Here is a 24921-nt window from a genome sequence, read left to right on the forward strand (position 1 = left end):
AATACATTGTTCATAAGATTACAGTTCAAGAATTGCATGTTTCACATATCATAAATTGGTTGCTCTAACTGCACGTTTTGGGGCAGGCGATTTCTGGAGTGTTATCAGTTTTTACAAGTCACAATGGCAGCATAAATACATCAATAAAGACATCTTTATATAGCGCTAACATGGAACTGATCATAGAGAGGTGAAGTGCAAATTGGTTCAGTGAGTTAAACACCCTTTAATGACATCTGTGATACACAGGTCACGTGTTTAAATGTCTTCAAGACCAACTTTGCCCTCAATCCTTCCAATGTTGGTAAAGTTGATAATATTAAATTCTAATATAGGAACATCGGTTATTTGCAGTGCTTGTTAATGGCGGAGCTGTGATATTTACACTGATTTCCCCTCGTTGTGATGTGTATGCATTTTATTTTTCCTTGGTAATGATTACCCAATGATACTGGATCTTGCTTTGCTTTCTTGTTTCCTTTTAATGCGTGCTCAAAATATTTTCAATAAGAATGGCACTGTATAAAATTATTTAATAAATATATTTACAGTAACTAAAATAGAATTAATATAGAGTATGTGGATAGAGATATGTAAAGCTCTGCAGCCTTTTTCATAAGGGCCGAGTTTCGAATGTTAAGTGTGTTGACAGTAGTACTAGCTGAGCAGATATGCTTAGTAAATTGAGTATGATTTGTTCTCAATTGAGACAAACTTCACCCAATGCTTCATGAACAGTATTGTTCTCATCTAAGTAATCAATGTTTTAAAATATAGGTACAGCATACAGAATGAAAGGAGACAAACTGGCCAAAAGTGGGTGTTCATAGCTTTTAGTGTGAAGTCATTCTGTCCTGCACTTAGGTCAACTTTTGAAAGCAAAATATATTTTGCATCAGAAAGATAATAAATGGTGCTGCTTGTGCCATCTTACATCACAAACCACTGAGTGACATTATTTGATTCTGTACAAAGAATAGTAATACACCTGGATTAATGAGGTTAAGTGACTGTATATTTAACCACCAGTTACTACAAAAGAAAGTCCCCAGTTTTACACGTACTTATAGTAAAAGTAGATAAATGACTAAAAAATGTGCTGAATTGGGTAAAAGTACCGACTGACACCTATGCTCCCTCTACTATGAAATCTGATTGCTCAAAATCTGAGGATCAGATTACTGAAGTGTATGAACATTCTTTGATGTGCTTAAACCTGCAGTGCCGGCTCCTGCCTACCGGGGAAGAGCTGAGCAAAAAATTAAACACACTCTTTGAAATACAGGTCCCCACAAGGTAAATTTTTAAAAAGTTGTAAAAATTGACACACCTGTTTCCAAAGTCGATTTTTAGGGTCGAGCCAGCAAAATAAATGCCCAATGAACTCTACTCAACAATTTCCTTTGTAGGAGGTTCGCTCCCCCGAGGTCACGCCCTGCAGGTGACATCACAAAGAAGCCCCGCCTCTCATGGCCCAGCAGTATTGTGATGACAAGTGGGCGGATCTACGCCAGAGATAGTTTATGAGCGAGCAATGACTCTTCGCCTCTCCGACACCAACCAGCAAGGGGACTGACGAGCGAGGAACGGGAATGGTGCTGGCTAAGTGAGAGGAGGGCGAACAGGTAGGATGTCTGCTTCAATGAAGATTGTGTTCTTAAAACCCAACTCTGTGGTTCACCGCTATAATCGGCCGATGACAGCGGAAACGGTAGAACGTTGTGCCTGTTAGATCGACAAACTAGTGTCCCAAACCAGCATTGCACGTCTCAGCCGGTGGCCCTTAAATAGAGATTAAACCTTTATCGTGATAATACTACCAACATGGTTGACATTTTTGTCCGCATTTAATATTTTCCCTAGCTAATAAAAATACAGAAAGAAACTTTGAAAAGGTATACTATGCAACTATAGCTCAGATTTACAACTGTTTTGAGCGTTCGCAAACTCTCTGATTTACTGAACAAGGGTTTGCGAGCGCTAAAACCTTTTGTCATATGTACGGTGCTAAGCTCGTTTAGCGATTCAGAAAAGTTTTTCGAATCGATAAAGGGATTTAGGAAACCTCTCCAAATCTGTGTTTGGAAGGGAGAGTTCAAAGCTTCACCTACGGTGCTTATTCCTTATGGCATGTATTACAGATGACCTAAGTTTCGTTATGTTTTTAAAGAGCCTGTTTTCTTTATTTCCATATAAATATTGATGGTAGCTTTGTTAATGTTTGGAATGGCGATCCATGTGCAAACAAGTGTTTCTGAATAGATCACAATTTAACTGGCTTCTCGTAATGTGGGCCAGATTGTATTTATTTCGTGGTATGTCTGCCATACAGGCCCTCATTACAACCCTGGCGGTAAATGCCGCTTACCGCCGTGCTGGCGGCTGCCAACATACCGTGACCGCGGTGGTAATCCGCCACAGGTATTATGACCCACACATAGAAATCTGCCACTATACAGACAAACATGCAAGTCCGCCAGACCAAAAGGTCAGTGATAAACTCCACTTTTCCAATTGAATGTGTGTCTGGGCATTGCATTTGGGGTTGAGCCTGTCATTTGAAGGTGTTTTGGGGTTTAAAAGCACTGGCATAAAACAGCAGCTGCTGGATATGTAATGGCGGCATCTCTGACATATGGTAGCAGCCTAATTAGTATTTGTGTAGCAACAAACATCTTAATGCCTGGTTTAGCAACTTTTCTGATATGGTATTAATCTAGAACTCATTTATCTTATTTTAATTCAGTGATGCTACTTCATGTTGTATGATTAGAGACAAAGGTCACATGATATGGTGTCATGTCACTCTGCATGTTATCTTGTGTCAAAGGGCAGTTGATGTCACTTCTGCTACCACTAACACTTTGGTGAATCAACGCTCATGGGGAAGGGATTTCCAAGGGACCCCTTCTCCTTTGTGTATGTTGAAAAACATTCCATGGCACAACTGCTTACTCCTAGAAAAAATGTTAGTGAATCTTACCATTTCTTATCTTTTTTTTTTTTACCACATCCTATTCATGTTTTAAGGAAAAATAACTTCATTAAAAAAAAAAGATTGCTTTATTTAAAATCATTCACAAACATGGTGGTCTGCTGACCCCAGCAGGCAACCATCCCTGTGATGCCAATGAATAGTGAGTCACAATTTGCTCCCTACTTAATGTTATTGCAGTAGGTCGAACTGAGACCCACTAAGATTCCTTATTTTGAGAACAGACTTATTAATACATAAGTCAGTTCACAAAATACTAATGCATTCAGTAAAAGTCAGTGTGCTAATTGTGACCACTTTTACCGACTGCATTGTATGGACATGTGACCCCTTTGGGAGGATAGCAGTCTACCCTGGGAAAATTTTGATTAAAAGTAGGGTTCATTATAAGAAAATGGCAGCTAAGTAATTGACACATATTTAAATGAGTAAAAGGAGGACTTGAAGGCAAACATAATAAGCAAAGAATGGAAAGCGTCCAGAGCTCTATGTCAAAATATACAAGATAATTCCAAAGCAAGCTGGTGTCTTGAGTTGTTCCTATGGAGCCTTCTTTCTATGGACATGACAGATCATGATTCCGACCATGGCTGTGCATAATCAACACTATTCATTGATGTATTAGCGAGAATCCTAGATTTGTTTTCAAAGAAAGACTGGTATAGAATAGTGTGGCTCATAGGTTTTTAAAAAGGAAAGATTGCTCTCCTGTGGTCACAGACCTTTAGGTATATTGAGCTTTCCCAACAATAGTTTATACTAGGATGCTCCTGATGGTGCTCCATGATTGGCTAGAAGGCAAGTACCTAAGTAAAATTACACAAAAATGGATTTAAAAAAAAGTCTTTATACCGTCATAACCTATTACTTACTTATTACTGCCCATCATGCAAACTGGCATGGCTGACATGGATATGTTTCTGTGCAGTGCCCCAGCTCTGATTTAGGGTCTTCAGTTCTGTTTCCATTTTGCCTTCAGGTGTTTTTTGGCCTACCTCTTCTTCATTTGCCTTCCAGGGTCTAGTGGAGAGCTGTTCTTCTGACTGGGTCTTGTTCTTTTCTGATGATGTTTCCTATCCATCTCCATCTTTTTCTCATAATAATGGTGCCCATGTTCTCTTGCTTGCATCAAGTGAGTAGTTCCTGGTTGGAGATGGTTCGCAGTCAGAACATGCACAAGAGTCTTCTATGGTTACCGGTGTGTAAGGTTGACAGTTGGCGATGTCACTGTTCATCATCCACTAGCATTCTGATTCATACAATAGGGATGAGGAATTCCTATTGCCCGATGTCCGGGGCATATTGTTTGGGGTCCGGGGCAACACATTTTCATGTTTATTTTGTCCTTGGGACCAGTAGGCCCAACCCACTGCAGCACAAGCCCTTTGGCTGCCTGTTTACATAGAAGGGAACTGTCTGCATTTGAGGTAATATGTGTGTCCATATGTTAATGCTGTTCGAACTTGTATTTTTGGTTCATTAATGAAAAGCCTTAGTTATTAGGGTGATGGCTGTAAATAAATGTTTTATGGTCACACTGCACTACTGACGGTGGTTCCAGTAAAAAAAAAAGTGTACATACATGTTTGAAAAGTTTAACAATAAATATAATGCTTCCAGAATGCTTTCTGATTAGATGAAAATGTTTGCAGAAGCTTGTAGGCAAGAGTGGTGTTTCTTTGCTTTTAAAATAAAATGTTAGAAAAAAATGCAAGTAAGAAAAGAAAGTTTCGCTTCCATGAAGTTTTAGGGGCTATTTCTTTGAAGCGTCATTTAGAAAAATGTGTTGCTGCATGCTAGTAATTCCACAAAATATTCCTAATGGAAAATCTGTGTAACCATTTTCAACAAGATTATGGGAAGCATGAAAATAAACAAGCACTGGCAAAGCCAACTGATCCAACATTTTTTTGTGAGTCTTTTGGTTTTGTCAATGCATGTCCTGTTTTGACTTGGCTTTTGTAACCCTTTTATTGTTGTGGGAGCTTCCAGGCCCTCACCATTATAACAAACAATGGCAAAAAAAGTTTTTTTGTCTCAAAAAGCATACATTGCCACCAGTGGTGTAACATAGGCCCCGTAGCTTCCCCCTCCCCCTCACAGGGGGCAACCTCAGCACAGCACCTGCCCTGAGGGAGTCTCAAGGGGAGGGTCCCTCCATGTTCCTTTGCAGGGGCGGCCCCCTCCAGTTTTGTTACGCCACTGAACAAAACTACTTTGTGTGCCAATATGCTCCTTGTGGAAGAGCAGAATGCATTCACTCACAGCAAAGCCAGCTGATAGAGAAAGAAATAAAAGTTGAATAAGAACAAAATGTCTTTGTTAACGCCAGACCCAATTATGGACCCAATTCTTAAAGAAAGTCACAAAAGTGCACCCATGGTATACGTCTTTGAATTAGTGGCTTTTATGAATTCAGAAGAACTTACAGAAGTAGCCAGGAAATCGTACTCCTAGAAAATTTTTGTGAACTGTATTTTAGCATGAGCAAATATGCATGTGTAGATTTGCTCATGAGAAAATCTATTGAGTGTTTACAAGTTCACTTTCCCTCCAACCACCTTTTTTCCCAACCCTGGAAGAACTTCTACTTTCTGCTATTGCCAGGAGTAAATTTTCAACCATTTTCATTATGGGAAAAGATCAGAGAAGAACTCCTGAAAATCCTTAAAACAGGCAAGTTAGTAGGTTTGCAGACTCACTGGCATTCCAGCCCTAGAACTATTGCTTACTGTTTCCTCCAGCCCCAGTATGTAGATCTGTGGAAAGGTGGCAAAATAAGGGCGTTCCTATAGTAGGTATTTAAATTTCAAGTATTCAAGCCCTAATATATTAGTAGCCCTGGCATAATCAGAGAGGCTATTATCAGAGTTTTTACTTAATGCGATTGCTGTCTTAATTTGTCATTGCACTACATGGCACCGAAGGGACAAGAAGATTCTTTTACAGGACAAATAGATTTAAGAAGTAACCTCTCTCATGGGCAAGTAGATATTGTATTAAATTCCACACCCTTATACAAGAATGGACAGAACACAGCTCTGGGAAAGCTTCACCTTAGTGTTTGTGCTGTCCTTAGACGTTACTATTGTGTCAAAACAATCAGTACATTGCAGTTCCTTTATTTTGTAATTTATAGGCCTTTAATTTGCCTTCAATATTATAGACCGTCCTCTCTTCTGAATCAGACTTAAAAAATAGGGTGTTTTGCTTGACCTCCGGGCCATGCTTTTCAAGGAGATTGCAGCAGCTATACATCAACTATCATCTTTTTAACCTATAAATGCCATTGTAGATCTGGAATTTAGTAATGTAAAGAGCTGACCTCCCAACGTTAAATTGGATCACTCTTGTGTTGTCATGCATGGGCAATGTGGTCCTTTTGAGCTATTTTCTCAAAGGGCTTAAGTAGGTATTAATTATATATGACCAGTGGTAAAATATATGTTCATTAAACATTAGCGTAAAATAACCATGAAGGTTGGAGGGCCGGGTGTAGTAAAACAACTTTGGGTCAGTGAAAAATAACTTGATTATTTCATCCAAATACTGCTCTTTAGGCCATGCATTAGATAATCACTTATCATGTAACTAACCTTTTGGTGACTATTAAGAAACATGCTTGCAAATCTGTTGTGTTCGCTAAATGGGTCACAGTAGCATTTCTCTCCATCCTCTGTTCTTGGTGTATAACATGAAAATTGTGCATTAAGTGGCTTCTAGCTCCCCTATTAGGTGGCTGAATTTAGAGAAGATACTTGCATCCATTTATTTCTTCTAACATAAAGAAGTCCTTTGTATAAGAAGATTTGTCTTGTGCAGGTCATTAGGTTAGAAACACACATTCTGCTTTAATAAAGCTAGAGCTCTCAGAGGTCTAATATGCTTTATTTTTGAAAAAATATTTTTAACAAATGTTTTGGATGACCGCATGCTGATGAATCATCACAAAGTTTCCAAAAAAGTGCCCCAGTGATTCTTGTTGCGCACGGTAACTTTCAGGGTGATCCGTCAAGCAGGGGCCGAGAAAAAGGGGTGATCAAACTAGTTGTGTTTCCCATGTTAATTCCCATTGGACATTTGATCAAGGGTACAGCCGATGGACAGATGGACGGAATTGCACCAAATTTGGCAGAAAGATATCTTTCGTTATGCAGTTTCTGCTTTTGCTTATTTGGTGTAAAATCCATTCAGTACTTTTTGAGATCTTAAAGGAAAACAAATTTTTATAGCTGAGGTCGCAAATATTCACACATTTTCGTGAATGCATACAGGAATATAAGCGCTGTAATTTCCTGGCCACAATCTGAACAGAAAGTTTGCGGCTGCCATTTTAAGGTCTCAGAACATGGTCCCTGGGGCTGAAAAAAAAAATGTACAGAAGCATAAGGGATCAGGGTGGAGCTACCCTGGCCCCAAGAATGTGATGAAGGGGTGTTTGAGGGTCAACTTACGGGTTTAAAATAATTTTTCTTCACCATGCGCTATATTCATGATTAATCTAGAAAAAACATTTTTTTTTAAATTTACACTCGTATACTAATTGATTCACTCATACATGTACTCGGCCTCATGCGCCCACACACACCCACTTAGGCACTCATGCACCCACTCAGACCCACTCGTAGACTCCCTCACCCACTTTCAGACTCACTCAGACATTCATGCACCCACTCACAAACCCACTCAGACCCTCATGCACTCACTCACAAACCCACTCACTGTCACACCCACTCAGACCCTCACGCACCCACTCACAGACCCATTCAGACACTCAAGCACTCACTCACAAACCTACTCAGATCCTCATGCACCCACTCAAAGACCCACCAAGACACTGACACACCCACTCCCAGACCCACTAAGATAGACGCACCCACTCACAGACCTACTCAGACCCTCACCCACCCACAGACTCACTCAGACACTCATGCACCGACTCTCAGACCCTTGTGCACCCACTCACAGACCCACTAAGACATTGATGCCCCCACTCACAGACCCACTCAGATCCTCACGCACCCACTCACAGACCCACTGAGACACTCACACACCCACTCAAAACCCACTCAGACCCTCATGCACCCACTCAAAGACCCACTAAGACACTGACGCACCCACTCCCAGACCCACTCAGACCCTCACCCACCCCAGACTCACTCAGACACTCATGCACCGACTCTCAGACCCTCATGCACCCACTCACAGAGCCACTCAGACATTGACGCACCCACTCACAGACACACTAAGACACTGACACACCCACTCGCAAACCTACTCAGACGCTCATGCACCCATTCACAAACCACGCAGACCCTCACACACCCACTTTCACACCCAGACACTCTCACACCCACAGACACCCTCTCACATCTATTCCCACAGGAAGAGAGACAGGCTGTCCGGCTGTACGTGGTGCGGGGTTGGGTGGTTATGGGGGTTGACTGCAAGCCAGGCCCTGTGGTCAACCCCCGCTATGCACAGGGTTGGCTGGTTATAGGGGTTGGCCTGCTTGGGCCTGGCCACAGGCCAGGCACAGCAGCCAACTCCTGCTGCGCACGGCCAAAGGCCATGTGCAGCATGGGGTTGGGTTGTTATAGGGGTTGGGCCCAGGCCCTGTGGCTGCAGCAGTGGTTGGATTTATGTAGAGTAATGAAAATCACATCACATTTAAAAAAACCTTAGATATTTACTGAAAAAGACAAAGGTTACAGGCACGTTAAAGTTAGGAAATTGAATTAAAAAAACCATAGACATTTACTGAAAAGACCAAACATTACAGGGATGCAGGGAAGTTATAGTTAGGTTTTTAATTTACTCATGCAAAACCATATAAATTCAGCAGTTCTAGTTGGAGTTCTTCCAAGAAACTATAACTTGCTCCCGAAGGTAACTCTAACTTGCACCCTCACCTTGCACTGCTAATTTCCCTAGCTATTACAGCAATCATGACAACTTCTATAACATCCTTGAAACTAGAAATGAAACATTAGCATTTACATTTTTGAAGAAAAAGCTGTGCATGGCAAGGGTGCGAGTTAAAGTTACTCGAAATAACTAACTATAACTGCTGAATTTCTATGGTTTTGTACACGTAAATTCAGAACCTAATTATAACGTCCCTGTAACCTGTATTTGTTTCAGTAACTTTCTAAGGTTTTTTTAAATTCTATATCCCACCTGTAACGTCTTTGTAACCTTTTGTTTTTTTCAGTGAATTTCTAACATTTTTGTTATTCTATTTCCTAACTTTACCATCCCTGTGATCTTTAGTCTTTTCAGTGAAAAAAATATATACATTCACTTAAAAATAAGAAAGGTTACAGGGATGTTATAGAGTTGGTTTCTGAATTTACTCGCACAAAACTTAGAAATTCTGCATTTAAAGTTAAATATTTCAAGTAACAGTTTTATTTCTTCAATAATTTGATTGCTAATGTTCCGTTGATATTTTTAATGACGTTATAAAAGTTGTTATGGGTGCTTTAATATCTGGGGTAATTAGCAGTAGATGGCGAGGGCACGAGTTATAGTTACCTTTGGGGATGAGTTGTAGTTACTTGAAATAACTCTAGCTATAAATGCAGAACTTCTAAGTTCTGTGCGAGTAAATTCAGAACCGAACTCCAACGGGCCTTGGTTTCTTAAGTGAATCTCTCTGTTTTAAAAAAAAATCTATTTCCTAACTATAATGTCGCTGTAACCTTTGTTTGTTTTTTTCAGTGAATTTCTTTTTTAACCTAAAGTAATTTTAATTACTATGGCCCTCATTATGACATTGATGGTAAATCCCGCTTATGGCCACGGTGATGGGCATTAGCATTCCGCTGTGGTGGCGGATATCCGTTCCCCATATTATCACACACTCACCCCAATCTGACAGAATACAGCCACATACATAAATCTGCCAGCCCAAAAGTCAGTGCTATTGGTGGAGCCTACAGAACAACCCCCACCACATTATGACCCACGAATCACCACAGCAGACATCTAATGGCGGTAATCTACAGGAGGTACATACGCTGCACTCAGAATGGACACCCACATACAAAACAACACTACATTGGCCAATACGAAAAACACACACCTGACACTCATACACACACCACACACCACACACATCCACCTGCAGTATCGTAAAACACACACCCACATTATCCACAACCCTTTACAAACAACAATTACTGCCAGGAGATTGACAAAAACAGCACAGAGACAACTAGACACACACACACCACATACACCTATACATCTCTCACGCACCCCACATCACACACCCCACCACATTACTCAACACACTCTCACCAACACACACCACACAACATCCATGTCCCCACAAAGGCACCCAGTTTTACTAATGAGGAGTTAAGGGTCATGGTGAAGGAAATTGTCAGGGTAGAGCCACAGCTGTTTGGAGCACAGGTACAGCAAATATCAATTGCCAGGAAGATGGAGTTATGGCAGAGAATCGTGGACACGGTGAATGCTGTGGGACAGCATCCAAGAACAAGGGACGACATTAGGAAGAGGTGGAACGACCTACGTGGGACCTACGTGGGAAGGTATGTTCTGTGGCAGCAAGGCACCAGCTCGCCATACAGAGAACTGGCAGTGGACCCCCGCATCCTCCCCACAGCTCACAGCATGGGAGGAGCAAGTCTTGGCATTACTGCATTTTGAGGGACTCACTGGAATAGCCGGAGGACTGGACACTGGTGAGTCAATACTTACTACTTATCACCCTCTATACCGGCATGCCATCACACCCCCTCACCCACACTCCCATCACTCCACTCCATCCCACACACCGCACCTACACATATGACTAACCTCAATGCCTAGCCATGCATGTTATACCAATGCATGGACAGCCCTCCCAGCCCTGCACGGACACCCATCACTAAAGCATGCACAGCATAGGGAAACTAACAATCCCACAATACATCACCATACACAAACAAAGGTGGCAGGGCAACAGCAACAATAGAGGGGAAGCCAGGGATGTACAATATGTCAGACATGAAGCATAATACATCACTTACATCCCCCACAGGTGCCCCAGCCAATCCCAGTGGAGAGGAGGTGCCACGACTATCCAGTCTTCCAACAGAAGATGCCCCCTGTGATGACAGTAACTCTGGGCATCAGGATCGGGACCAACAACCTGGCGTTTCAGGGACCACTGGACAGTCGGTCACCCAGGTCCACTCACAGTCCACAACAGAGCCTCCCCACCAGTAGCCAACACCACAGCACCCACCCAGCGTACCCACATCTCTGACCCCAGGACACCTCAATCAGCAGTGTTCCCCCAGACAGTGACCCCAGGCCACACCTCGCCCCCAAGACAATCAGGGACGTGGGGTCAGTGGCAGTGGGCACACCGTGCATGGGACAGAGGCACAGGCCAAAAGGGCACTGGGAGGACCGCTGTGCGCCAGGGGATGGACAGGCCCAGGGAACCGACTCTCGAGGAGGCATTCACCAAGATCCTGGGAGCCTACCAACATTCCCAGGACACAATGGGCCAGATCCTTGACAACGTGCAGGAGAACAGGTGGCTTGAGGAGGAACAGTATTGGGGATCAGGGAGGTCTTACAGGTCATTAACACAACCTTGATCTCCATAGCAGGGGTGCTGGCAGACATGGCCAACATCATGAGGGAAGCAATAGCACACAAGCGGGCCCCTACCACTAGCCAAATAATGGCCTGTAGCTGTCTGTACTCATCACATCAGTACACACATCTATAAAATGACAAGCCATAGGTGGTGACAGTAAGTTGAGATGCAATGGAAGTTAATGCCATCATGCTACAGCCACACAGAAAACATCAATAGTCAGAGGAATGGTCAGTTGCAGTATCTCACCTGTGTGTCATTGGAAGTATTGACTTATAACTGATGTTCGTTGTCCTCATCCTCTGCCTCCCCATCCTCACTGTCCTCAGGGTCTACTGCTGCCACAGGTGCATCTCTAGTCTCTCCTCCTCCTGCAGAAAAGGTACATGCCTTCTGAGGGCCAGGTTGTGCATCATGCAGCATGCCACTACTATCTGGCTGACCTTCCCGGGTGAGTAGCACAGGAATCCACCTGTTAGATGGAGGCGCCTGAACCTGGCCTTCAGGAGCCTGAAGGTCCTCTCGATGATCCTTCTGATTCGCCCATGTGCCTCATTATAACGTTCCTCAGCCCCTGTCCTGGCATTCCTCACAGGGGTCAGCAGCCACAATAGGTCTGGGTAGCCAGAGTCACCTACAAGTATTGAGGGACAACATATAGCCTCACACAATGATATGGAGACGACACCTGAAGGCATACACTAACATACAGTGTGTGGGTACCATGGCTCACCTATTAGCCACACCCTATGCCTCTGTAGTTGGCCCATCACATTTGGGATGCTGCTATTCCTCAGAACAAAGGCATCATGCACCGACCCAGGATACTTAGCATAGACGTGGGAGATGTACTGGTCTGCCAGGCACACCATTTGGTCATTCATTGAGTGGAAACTATTCTGAATCCTGAACACCTTTTCATTCTGGCGGGGGCGACTAATGCAATATGTGTTCTATCAGTGGCCCCAACAATATTGGGTATATGTCCCATTGCACAGAATCCGGCCTTCACAGTGGCCAGATCTTCCACCTGGGGCAAAGCTATGTTGCTGCACATGTGTTTCACCAAGGCAGACAAAACTCATGCCAGCACAAATGAGAACATTGGCTGTGATATTCCTGCTGCCAAGCCCACTGTCTCTTGGAAAGAACCAGTTGCCAGGAAATGGAGCACTGATAGCACTTGCACAAGAGCGGGGGATCTCGGTCGGATGATGGATAGCAGATATCAGGTTAGGCTCCAATTGTGCACACAGCTCTGTGATTGTGGCCCTGTCCAATCTATATGTGAGTATAATGTGCCTGTCCTCCAGTGTACCAAGTCCACAAGGGAACTGTACACGGAGGTTTGTCTCCTCCTCCTATTTATCTGTAGTCGTAGGTATCTAAGGGACACAGAGTGAGTAGGCTGTTACAATTTGAACAATGGAACCCCAACCTCAGCGTACATAGTGCATTCATTTGATGGGACTGTGAGAATGGCAAGTTATGTGCTGATCTAGGCTGTGATACAGTTAAGGTTGATATGACTGTTGTCTGCCACCATGAAATGGCGACCGCCTGTCCTGTACCTAGGGACAGGTGGAGATGAGGTAACTCCGCCAACATTGGGCGTCGTGGCGAAAGGCGGTCTTGCACCGCCGTGCAATTCCTCATTGGATAATATGGGGCTCTATGGAGTACAGTGACCACTGGGGATCTGCGCCATCGGTGACGGTGTGCACCGCCGCAGACTTGACCGCCATTTTCTATCTGATTCCTCAATTGTTTTGTGACCTTCAACAGGAGAACACTTACACTGCGTGTGCTGTTGTGACCTGTGTCTGGAACCTACCATGGCCCGTGTGACCTTCGAAAGGGCCCCTGCCTTCACTTCGGAGCAGTTGGAGCGTTTGGTGGATGAGGCCTACCCCAGTACAGACTGCTGAATGGGCCTCCAGACCAAAAGGTGAGTACACCTTGGGCACGATGCATGTAAGAAGGATGCATGGAGATGTGTGTGCAAGCATCGTGTCATGGTGTGGGGGAATATCTTGTGGTGGTGTACATGGTGTGCGCCGGCCGATGTGTGTGCCACTGGTGACGGAAACGGGATTGGTGGACCATATCTGTGACTGGCTGGATTGTATGTGTAATGCTGTCCTCCTGTCTGTATGACCTCAGCAGGTCAGCGCCCATCAAAAGAAGGGATTCTGGTGTGCCATCGCCAAGGAAGTGTGGACCCTGAGGGTCTATGGCGGGCAGAGCACCCACTGTCGGAAACAGTGGGAGCACCTGAGACTCTGGGCACGGAAGACTGTGGAGGCCCAGCTGGGGATGTCCTCCCAATGAGGAAGGGGTGCCCGTTGGAACCTGCCCCCCTCCCTTGATGGCCCCCATAGTGACGGTGACCTACCCAGAGCTGGATGGACGCTTGAGGGCATCACAGCAGCCACAAGGGGGTGAGTACAGTGGGCATTACTACAATAATTGGCAGGTGGCATGGGATCCGGGTTGTGGGTGTGAGTTAGTGGGTGTCCCTAATGCCAGGCCAGGCATTGCAGCGTAATCCAGCTCAAGGGTAAGGGGTTTATGGCAAATGCAGGTAACCTAGCTTGTTAGCATTCCATGTCAGTCAGGGCTTTGTGGGTCCCAGGAGGGGTGCAGTTGGCGGTGTGTAGCACTTATCTTGCCGTGGCATCTAGCCAAATCACTGGCAGTGCAGTGCATCGTGCTCAAGCCTGATCCCTGTGTGTGACTGTGCTGTGTATGCCAATTGTGGTGTTGGTGCAGTAATTGACCCAGTGTTTTCTTTCGCTCCCTCCCTCCCTTTTGTCTTCTGTCATCCTGTCCATGTGTGCATTAGCATCATCTGGCAGAGGAGCAGGGGCACCGACGACAGAAGGAGCTGCATCCCACAGCACCCTGGAGGCAGAGTCCACCGACGCCGAGGGAACCAGTGGGACGGAGTGCGAGGGGAGCACCATGGCAGAGACAGGAGGCGACAACACAGACTCAGATACCTCCTCCGATGGAAGCTCCCTGGTGATGGCAGACACCTCTGTGACCACCCAAGCTGCAGGTACAGCCGCCACCCCTGTACCAGCACCGCCCTCCCAGTAGCCCCTCAGCGAGTTGCGCGTGCCCGCTCACCCAGGAGGGTGGGCATTTCCTTCGGCCCAGGCACTTCAGGCCCTGCCCCAGTGAGCCCTGCTGCCCTGAGTGAGGAGGCTATTGACCTTTTGAGATCCATCTCTGTAGGGCAGTCAACCATTGTGAATGCCATCCAGGGGCTGGCATCACAGATGCAGCAAAGCGCAATGCATTCTTGGAGGGCATCCATGGTGGATTGGTGGCCCAACAGCGATCGATTTAGGCTCTGGCCTCCTCTCTGATGGTAGCCATTGTCCCTATTCCTACGTCCCCTCTCCAGATACCACTTTCCATTCCCAGTCTCTTCAACCCCAACCTATCCCATGCACACATACAGACGAGCATGCACACAAGACAACACACAAAAGTGGCACAGTCAAACACAGGCACCACACTTCATCCCAGAAGCACTCACCCAAACACCAGACATTTGCAGACACAACCACATCCACTGCCTCCACTTTCTCCCTCTCTTCCTCCTCCACCTCCCTCACAGTCAGGTCCATACTCACACCTGCATGCACTGCATCAACATCCACCACCGTCATCACCACACCAAGCAGCACCTCACAGAGACCTCCACAACATCCATGCACGCTTCTCCTATGTCCTCTCCCACCCTGTCTGTCTTCCCACCCCTAAAGGATACAAACGCAAGCACTCACACACCTAACAGCCATCCACCTCACATCAGCACACTGCCCATGCACCTGCACCCAAGTCCAGCAGACATACACCTCCAACAACCACTCCCTCAACCTCCACTCACATCCCTCCTCCCTCATCCTGCCCCACCATCCCTAAGAAGCTTTTCCTTGCCCAACTTGACCTCTTCCCTCCCCCATCCTGCCCGTAAGAGCAGGGTCCCAATGACCCAGCCCAGCTCCTCAGCCAAACAGTCCACACGGACAGTGGTGGCACCACCTAGTCGTGGTGGCAAGTCAGTGAAGGATGCCATTCCACCAGCCAGGAAGCTTAAGGATCCCGCACCTCCTGTCTTGAAGGGGAAGGAGCCCGCACCTCCTGCCATGAAGGGGAAGAAGCCCTCGACTCCTGCCAGGAAGGCTAAGGAGCCAGAACATCCTGCCATGAAGGGGAAGAAGCCCTCAACCCCTGCCAGGAAGGGTAAGGATCCAAGGCCTCCTGCCATGAAGGGGAAGAAGCCCTCGACTTCAGCGGAGGCTGTCAGGGTGACACCACCACCACCAGTGGTCACAGGGCCCTCACCACCAGCTGAGAAAGTACAGCTCTCACCTCCAGCAGAGGCTGCCCAGGAGGCACCTCCACCTGCTAACACAGTGCAGCCCTCACCTCCAGCAGAGGCTGTCAGGGTGACACCACCACCGCCACTACCAGTGGTCACAGGGCCCTCACCGCCAGCTGAAGAAGTGCAGCCTACTGCTCCAGCAGAGGCTGCCCAGGAGGCACCTTCACCTGCTGACACAGTGCAGCCCTCACTTCCAGCGGACGCCATGTAGGCCACCATCCAGAGACTGCTGTAAAAGGGGCCCCCTCCAGAAGCAGTGGGCAAGTCACCTACCTGAGAGATTGTGGCCTTGCACTCCCCAGCAGAGAGAAATGTGCATGGAGCCCCCTCCAGAACCAGTGGGAAAGTCACCCACTCCAGAGACTGTGGCCTTGCACTACCCAGCAGAGAGAAGTGGGCATGGAGCCCCCTCCAGAACCTGTGGGCTTGTTCCCGTATTTGGCTGAGGTGCCCCCCACTCCCCGTCCCCCTGAGGTGTCTGCCCACTTGCAAACTGATGCCCCAGCAGAGTTCTATCCGGATGAAGTCAGGATTTGAGTTGGGCCTCGGACTGTTTCCTGTGGCCATATGGGCCCTTTGTACTTTGGTCTGGGCATTGGCCCTTTGTGTACATTTGTACATATCTGTTTTTCGTACAATTGGTTCTTCTGTTAGCTATTTATAATCAATACATTCTCATTACCACATTTTTGTTGTCCTTGCATTATTCTGACGTGTATCGTGTGCCGTTGTTTTTCGTCTGCAGCTGGTTGTGTGTATTGTGTGTGTGTCACTCTCGATTTCCTCCCTCCCTCCCTCCCTTGTGTGCTAGGTGGCTGTACTCACCATCGTCGTCTTCATCAGCGTTGGTGTTCGAGGTGGAGCATGACATAGATGAGCATCGGGAAGACTTGCAGTTCTGGTTCCATGGCAGTGTTGTTCTTCCCCGTGTCTCTGATGGTGAGCCTTTGCTCTTCTGTGTTCTGTTACCGCCAGGCTTTTGTTGGCTGTTCAGCTCCGGAAATCCTGGCGGATTGCAGGGTCAAAATATGGTGGGTGGTACTTTGTCTTCCGCCTGGCTGTTGTTGGCTACCGCCGTGGTCAGTGGTGTTAAAGCCCTGGCGGTTAGTGTGGTACATTGGCTGTCTATGGGAGTTCTCTGCCATTGTCATAATTTGACGCTAATTACCACCAGCCTATTGGTGGTATTACCGCCACTTTATCACTCACCGCCAGGGTCATAATGGGGGTCTATACATTAATCCAACCACCGCCGCGCATGACCACTGGGGTTGGCCGCAACCCCCCTATAACCACCCTAACCTGGGCTGTGCGTGGTGGGGGTTAGCCCCATGGCCTGTCTCTCTAGGTGTGAGAGTGGGTGCAAGAGGGTGTCTGAGTGTGAGAGTAGGTGTGTGAGTGTCTGGGTGTGAGTGGGTGTGAATGTGCCTGGGTGTGCGAGTAGGTGTGTGAAGGTGTCTCTGGGTGTGACAGTGGGTGTAAGTGTCTCTGTGAGTGTGTGGGTCTGTGAGTGGGTGTTTGAGAGTCTGATAGGGTGTAAATGGGTGTGTGAGTCTGAGTGGGTCTGTGTATGGGTGTGTGAGAGTCTGAGTGGATCTGGGAGCGTGAATGTCTTGGTGGATCTGTGGCTGGGTGCGTCAGTGTATACAAGAGTGTGTACCTAGGTTTGTTATTGTATGCATGAGCGTATAACTGGGTGTGTTAGTGTATGCATGGATTTGTCAGTGTATATATATGAGTGTATACCTGTGTGTCTTAGTGTATGCGTCAGTGTGTTCCTGGCTGTGTATGAACGATTGTGTACGTGGGTTTGTTACTCCATGTATGGGTGTACACCAGGATATATCCGTCTATGCATAAGTGTGTGCCTGGGTGTGTCATTGTATACATGAGTGTGTTTGGTTGGGTCTGTATGCATGAGTGTGTGCCTGGGTGTGCTAGTGTATGAATCAATGTGTGCATGGATGTCTCAGTGTGTGCCTGGGTAAGTACGTGTATGCATGAGTGTGTTTCTGGCTGTGTCAGTCTATTCATGAGAGTGTTCTTGGCTATGTCAGTGTATGCATCTGTGTGTGCCTGACCTTGTTAATGCATGCATAAGTGTGTGCCTGGATGTATCACTCTATGCATCAGTTTGTGCCTGGGTACATCAGTATACGAGTTAGTCCGTGCCTGGGTGTGTCCGTGTATACATCGATGTGTGGCTGTTTGAGTGTGTTTTCTGAGTGTGTTGGTGTATGCATCAGAGTGTGTCTGGGTATGTCAGTGTATGTGTCAGTGTGTGCCTGGGTGTGTTAGTTTATGCACAAGTGTATGTTGATGTTATGTATGAGTGTATATCTACGTATGTCAGTATATGCAATGTGTGTGTCTGGGTGTGTCCGGGTATGCATGCATTTTTTTTTTTTTTGGGGTGTGTTAGTGAATGTATTAGCATGTGCCAGGGTGCATTACTGTATTCATGAGTGTCTGCCAGGGTATGTCACTGTATGCAGTAGCGCATTGATTCCCAACCTGTGGTCCGAGGACCCCTGGGGGTCTGCAACTGCTTAGAAAATTAATTAATATTAACAGATTAGGTCCCCAGCTTTCAGTAATGACTCAGTTGGGGGGCCCTAGGATTCCATTAATGTTCAGTGGGGGTCCCAGGGTTCCAGTAATGATAAAGTGGGGGTCCACAGAAGTCAAAAAGTTGGGAATCACTGCAGTAGCATGTTGGTGTGTGTATTAGTGTATGCATCAGGGTGTACCTGGGTGTGTTATTGTATATATCAATTTGTGTCTGGGTGTGTTATTGTATGCACCAGTGTGTTCCTGTGTGTGCCTGTGTGTGTCAGTGTATGCATAAGTGTGTTTGGGTGTGTCAGCATATATATGAATGTATGCCCTGGAGTGTCAGTATATGAATCAGTGTGTACCCGGGTCTCTTAGTGTATGCATCCATGTGTGCCTGGCTGTGTTAGTACATGCATAAGTGTGTGCCTTGATGTATCACCGTATGCATCAGTGTGTGCCTGGGTGTGTCAAGTGTTGGACCTGGCCTCTTTTGCAAGGTTATCCCTGAACTTTTTGCCTTCTTCCTCCTATTTGTCTGACTTGTTTGGTTGGCTGTAGGATGCTGGGGACTTTCCTAATGCCAAACAGGGCTAAAGTGCACATCCTCTCTATCTAAAATGTATTGGTGATTGGTTTATCCATGATTGACATATTTTATTTACCCGTTAATCCATAGTATAGTGCACCAGGTGTGCACATGGTCTGTATATCAAATGCTGCTAGTAGGCCTGCAGCACTGATTGCTCCACCACATGAGTAGCCCTTCAAACATGTCGTAGGCCTGCCATTGCACTGCCTATATGTGCAGTTCTACACTGCCATGTCGACCTGGCAAGTGCACCCACTTGCGAGGCCCAAACCTTCTCTTTTACTACATGTACATCACCCCCAAGGTAGGCCCAAGGAAGCCCCATGGGCAGGGTGTGGTTAATTTAAAGAAAGGTAGGACATGTGCTGATGTGTTTTTGCTTGTCCTGATAGTGAAATGCTATTAAATGTGTTTTTCACTATTGCAAGGACTATCTCTCCCTTGGGGTAACATGGGGATTGCCTTGAAATATCTTGTAAGTGTAATTTCCCATTGAGAGCAGCTAGAGATATGGAGTTTTGGGTATCTGAACTCATTTAAAAAACACAGCTTTTGGTGAAGTTGGTTTTTGAATTGTAAGTTTGAAAATGCCACATTTAGAAAGTGGGCATTTTCGTGCTTAACCATTCTGTGCCTCTGCCTGTCTGTGGAATACACATCAGGGTCACAATGGCAGTTGGGCTGTCTGTGAATTCAATCTAGACAGTCACACTAAGGGATTTGAGGTGTGCCCTGCATTTCCTGATGGGTCTTCCTGAGAGAGAGTGGTGGGAGGAGCTGACACTTGCACCTGAATAGGGCTGTGTCTGTCCTCACACAAAGCAGTCTGCAACCCTCTGGAGTGTGTCCGTGACCGGGCAGGGAAAGACCGGGTCTTGTGCATTACAAAGAGTTCTCTTTGAAGTTTGTCTACTACAAATACAGAAATGGATACAAGTACTCCACCTCTGACCCCACATAGTTAGAATCCCTTGGGACTAGAGATGTTCTGCCAGGAAGAAGAAGAAGATACTGTAGGAAGGACTGCCAATCTGTCTATGGCTTTGCTGTGCTGGACCTGCTGCTTGCTGCCTCTGTCCTGGGAGTGAAAGGACTGGACTTTGCTTTCTACATCCTGCTTCCAAAGGTTCTCTAAAGGCTTGGACTGAGCTTGGCTCCTGCTAAGAAGTCTCAAGGACATCAAAGACTTCATCTGCCAGCACATGGGCTCTCTTACTGAGAGTCCTGACTTGCTAAGTAGTGCCAAATCCAGTTCCTGGGCCCTTGGGAGTGAGTTATGGTGCAACCAAGAAGAAACCAAGCACATCGATTTCAGAGGACTTCGGAACTGGCGCTGCTGTCTGACTCTGCACCGCTGCCTGCACAAGAGCCATGGTTCCTGCTGAGTGCAATGACCTCAACCTACAACTTAGGCCCGACTCTGCCGCAGCACCTCCGAAGTCCCGCCACAGTGTAAGTCCCAATTGCCATGTCACTGACGTCTGTGACACCTGACTCCGCCACAGCACCTGTGGCCCGTGGTATGAGCGCTACACACTGCAAAGTTGATGCCTTGCATCTTGACCTGCTGGACTCATCAACCCAGCCGGGTTGTAAGAAACCGATGTCTCGCCACCGAAGCTGCATCACCTCCCCTGCACCTGTAAAGAACCGATGCCTACCCTGCCCTCCCCTGCCTAGCAGTAAGGAACCTTCACCTCGCCGCCCCAGTTCAGTATGGAACTACCGCCGTAACAGCTCCAGTGACACCTCACCTCCCCGCCTCCGTGCAGCGTCTCTGTTTCCTCATCGTTTGCCAAGGTACTGTACCTGGGGTTCATGCAACTACGTGACCGGCCCGCACTCCCTTGTGAGTGGCATCGGACTGTTGGGAACAACTCTGTTAAGATGCTGTGATAGGCCTAGATGGAGGTATTGTGTTTCTAATCGCTGTACTAAAATGTAATCTTTGAAAATATGTATCTGTACGTGTGTATGTTAAATATTTGTTGTTTTGGTCTTGTTTTACTCAGATAAATACTGGTTGTTTTTCTAAACTGGTGTGGAGTATATTTGTGATGTTTTCACTGTATTACTATGTGTGTGTACAAGCAATTTACACATTGCCTCTGAGATAAGCCTGACTGCTTGAGCCAAGCTACCAATGGGGTGGGCAGGGGTTGTCTTAGGTGTGTGATTCCCTTACCCTGATTAGAGTGAGGGTCCTTACTTTGACAGGGTGCAAACTACTTCCAACTAGAGACCCCATTTCTATCAGTCCGAGTATATATCAGTGTGTCCCTGAAACGCTCATTGTATGCATCAGTGTGTGCCTAGGTATGTAAGTGTAAAAATGAGTGTGTTTCTGGGTGTGTCAGTTTATACACGAGAGCGTGCCTGGGTATGCCAATGTATGCATTAGTGTGTGCCTGGATGTCTTGGTGTATGTTTGAATGTGTTTCAGTGTGTCTTAATGAATGCATGCAAGTGTGCCTGGGTATGTCAGTGTATGTGTCAGTTTGTGCCAAGCTGTGATAGTGCATGCATAAATGTGTGTCTGGGTGTATCACTTTATGCATCATTGTGTATCCGGGTGTGTCAATATGTGCACCAATGTCTGGCTGGGTGTCTTTTTGGATGTATTAGGTATGGTGAAAGATGTAATTAGTTACCTATATTACTGTAATAATAAATGGTTCCTTTGATCTCTATAAAAAGAGATAAAACATAAATAGAAGTTAATGTTTCATGTTATAAATTTGCTCAGTAAAGTTTAAGATTCTGTAGTGCAAAAGGTCATATTAATATTAAAGCACTAAACATTTTTACCTTTGTAAAGCAATCATAGATATAATTTAAGCATTTTATTTTCCCTTTTTTTTTTTACTGCTTCCATACTTCTACACCATAAATGATGTGTTGTATCGAGACTCATCATTGAACAGTGGAGAAAAAACACTTGTATAGATTTTAGGAAAGAACCTCAGATCTGCACAGTATATTATTGTAAATTAGTGACACTACATCGCACTCACTACAATTAATTAAAAGATTGTTTTAGCTATACTTACTCAACTAATGTAATGAAACAAATGCTAAAGTTAGCTGATTTTTTTTATTAAGAGTGTTAAAATACAGTTAATGTCTATGAACAACACTAGCATATGGAGAGACTTAGAAAGACATCACCCCTGGTAGGTCGTATGATGTCATAAAAACGTGCAATACATAAACTAGAAGTAGGCTATTTCAGTTTTGCAATTCTATTCTTTTTTGTAACTTCCTAGGTCTTGTTGCATGTTTGATTGTGACGTTCTTCTCATTATATTGTGTCTATCTGGTTTTACTTTTTTAAAACAAAATGCAATATCCAGAGACAATACTAACTTTTTCATTAAAGATAATAACCTTAGCAGTATTTCTTTCCCCATAAAATAGTATTTTGTCCTGGTTTTTAGTTTGTAATGACTGTTTCCAATTTATTGGTTTCCGCGCTGTTTCGTTCTAAGATTAAATACATATCAGCATTTGGAATCCCGTATATTGATATCACCACTGATAGGCCGTATGAGCATAAATAGTTGTATTAGAAATACCACAAGTATATTATTTTGCTTTCCTGTTCTAATCCTCCTCGGAACTTAAGTTCAAGAAACAGAAGATAGGAATTTGGTAGTTTATAAGGTAATATTTGCTTGAATATGAAATTGCCGTTGTTACATTCTGTCCATTCAGTTGCAAATTTTGAGTAGATGGTGGTCTGTCCAGATGTAAAACTTATTACTTCCTGAAAAAATAATAGCCATACAGGTATATGTCAAAATTTGTAATTTGTGTTTCCAATTTACTTCCATCTGCTGTGCATCACTGTAGCTTTATGATAAGATATTTGCCACTTCTTCATATATAAAATGTTGATAGAAGATCTGATTGACAATTTCGTCAGGTGTTATTCTGTGAAGCGTCTTCAAACAACCTGTCAAAATTGACAGTTTTGCAGTCTGACAGAGTTAAGTAAATAAATTGCTCTATTTGTGTTTTTTGATGAAATAGAACAATTTTCACACTCGTGGTCCTCGGAGTAACTACGTCCAAATAGGTCATCAATAGGTGCCATCTCTTCTTCTAGGGTACCAAATACTACCATCAAGACTTCTTGTACACCTTCTTTAGTGTTTTGAGAAAAGTTTACAGATCCAGTGCACACATCTACAAGATCTTGAATATGAGATGTAGAATATGTTTTAGATCTATCATTGCACAGACGTTCTAACATAACAAAGAGCGCAGAGCACAATCTTTTGTCTTTTCTCAGTTCAATTGCATGAACAGTAAAGAGAACAGTTCATTGAGAACCACAGTGGTATAGCAGTTGACACTACAGGGGTCTGACAACTTGTAACTAACAATATCACTGGCATTGTCAGCTCTTTTTTCTTTAGAAATTCCTTGTTCTCTCTCTTACTCTTCTCAGCAACATCACTACAATCTTTCAAAAGCTTTTGCTTTGGGCAAATGCTAGGTTTTTCATAAACCTTATACTATCCTAAATGAGGGGCAAAAACACTTCTCAGTCAGTTACACTCTGATACAACTTGAATTGGCATTTACTTTACTGTCGTCAAAGTCTACCAAATACAAACCGAGCAATGTTCTTACCCATGATTAAGCTACATATACATACCTTCTTTAAACACAATAATAACAATATCAATTAATGCAGCACCTACACATAAGCGTTGAAATGTATGAATTTTTATTGCATATGTTAGAGGCACAGGGAACATCTTCTTCCAAGCATGCAAGTCTTTTACAAGCAAGAAACTTTCAACAGACCTTCCAATCTGCTTTACGCTTCAGCTTGATCAAATGTAATTGCTAGGTATTCAAACTCATTTCTTTTAGGAAACAAAATGAAATAATTTATTTTACCCATGTCACCATTAGTTAATCCTTCCTCAACATTTAAATTATGCAGAAAAATTACCCTACAGTTTTTGCAAACATGTAAACAGTTTTCTAATTCTGCAGTTTCGGACACAGATTTTTCCAATGAATCCAATTTTGCTTGTAGTTTTTCACTTAATAGTACTGCCCCCTCCTGGTGTTCCATTTTGTCGATTGATGTAACTTCCATAATTTCTACTTTCTTCAGTTTTAGTCAGCCCTACGTTTTCTGTGGTTTATTATACTCCTTTTGTGTGTCAAGCCAAACAACCGTCGCAACCAAGTACTGCATATTTCCCTTCATCTGCACATTGTTTCTATACCTATAATGTTGCAGAATCTCATAAAGACATGTTTTCAAGGTGTGGGATCCTTCTTGGATAGTAAGCATCCAACATAATTGTTTTCACAATATCTGTACTTTGTGGATCAAACTCTGCTAGGTACTGAATTTCTGAGAAAGACTTCAAGGCTCTGTTTTGCATGCATGCAAGGCCTAGACTGACCCAAACAATTCCCCTTGACTTTGAGTACAAACTGACTGAGCTTAACCTGTCACAGCTTCATGAGAGCCTATCGCTCTATGTGAAAGCACGTTCAAGCTGAAGCTGTACAATTTCTTGGTTAGATACTTTTCTGCAGAAATCTCCTCCCACATTTCCTTCATCTCTGTCTTCTTTGATTTTGTAATGCACTAAGGGCCAGATGTAGGAAGAGAGCAATTTGCGACTTGCAAATTGCGAGTCCCTGCGACTCGCAATTTGCAAGTCGCAAATTGCTATGCAGTACGGTGTCTCAGACACCGTCTGCAACTCGCAATGGGGTCGCAATGA

General features: G+C 44.8%; 1 protein-coding gene across 1 annotated transcript in view; it reads left to right on the plus strand.

The window, feature by feature from the left end:
* The first annotated feature begins 1515 nt into the window (after positions 1 to 1515).
* FSIP2 (fibrous sheath interacting protein 2) overlaps positions 1516 to 24921 on the plus strand; it is a 168861-nt gene continuing 145455 nt past the window's right edge. The window contains exon 1 of the mRNA XM_069219646.1: positions 1516 to 1625. The gene's annotated coding sequence lies outside the window, so the exon portion shown is untranslated. The remainder of the gene's footprint in view (positions 1626 to 24921) is intronic.

This window comes from Pleurodeles waltl, chromosome 2_2 (assembly GCF_031143425.1).
Source record: "Pleurodeles waltl isolate 20211129_DDA chromosome 2_2, aPleWal1.hap1.20221129, whole genome shotgun sequence".
Lineage (NCBI taxonomy): Eukaryota > Metazoa > Chordata > Amphibia > Caudata > Salamandridae > Pleurodeles > Pleurodeles waltl.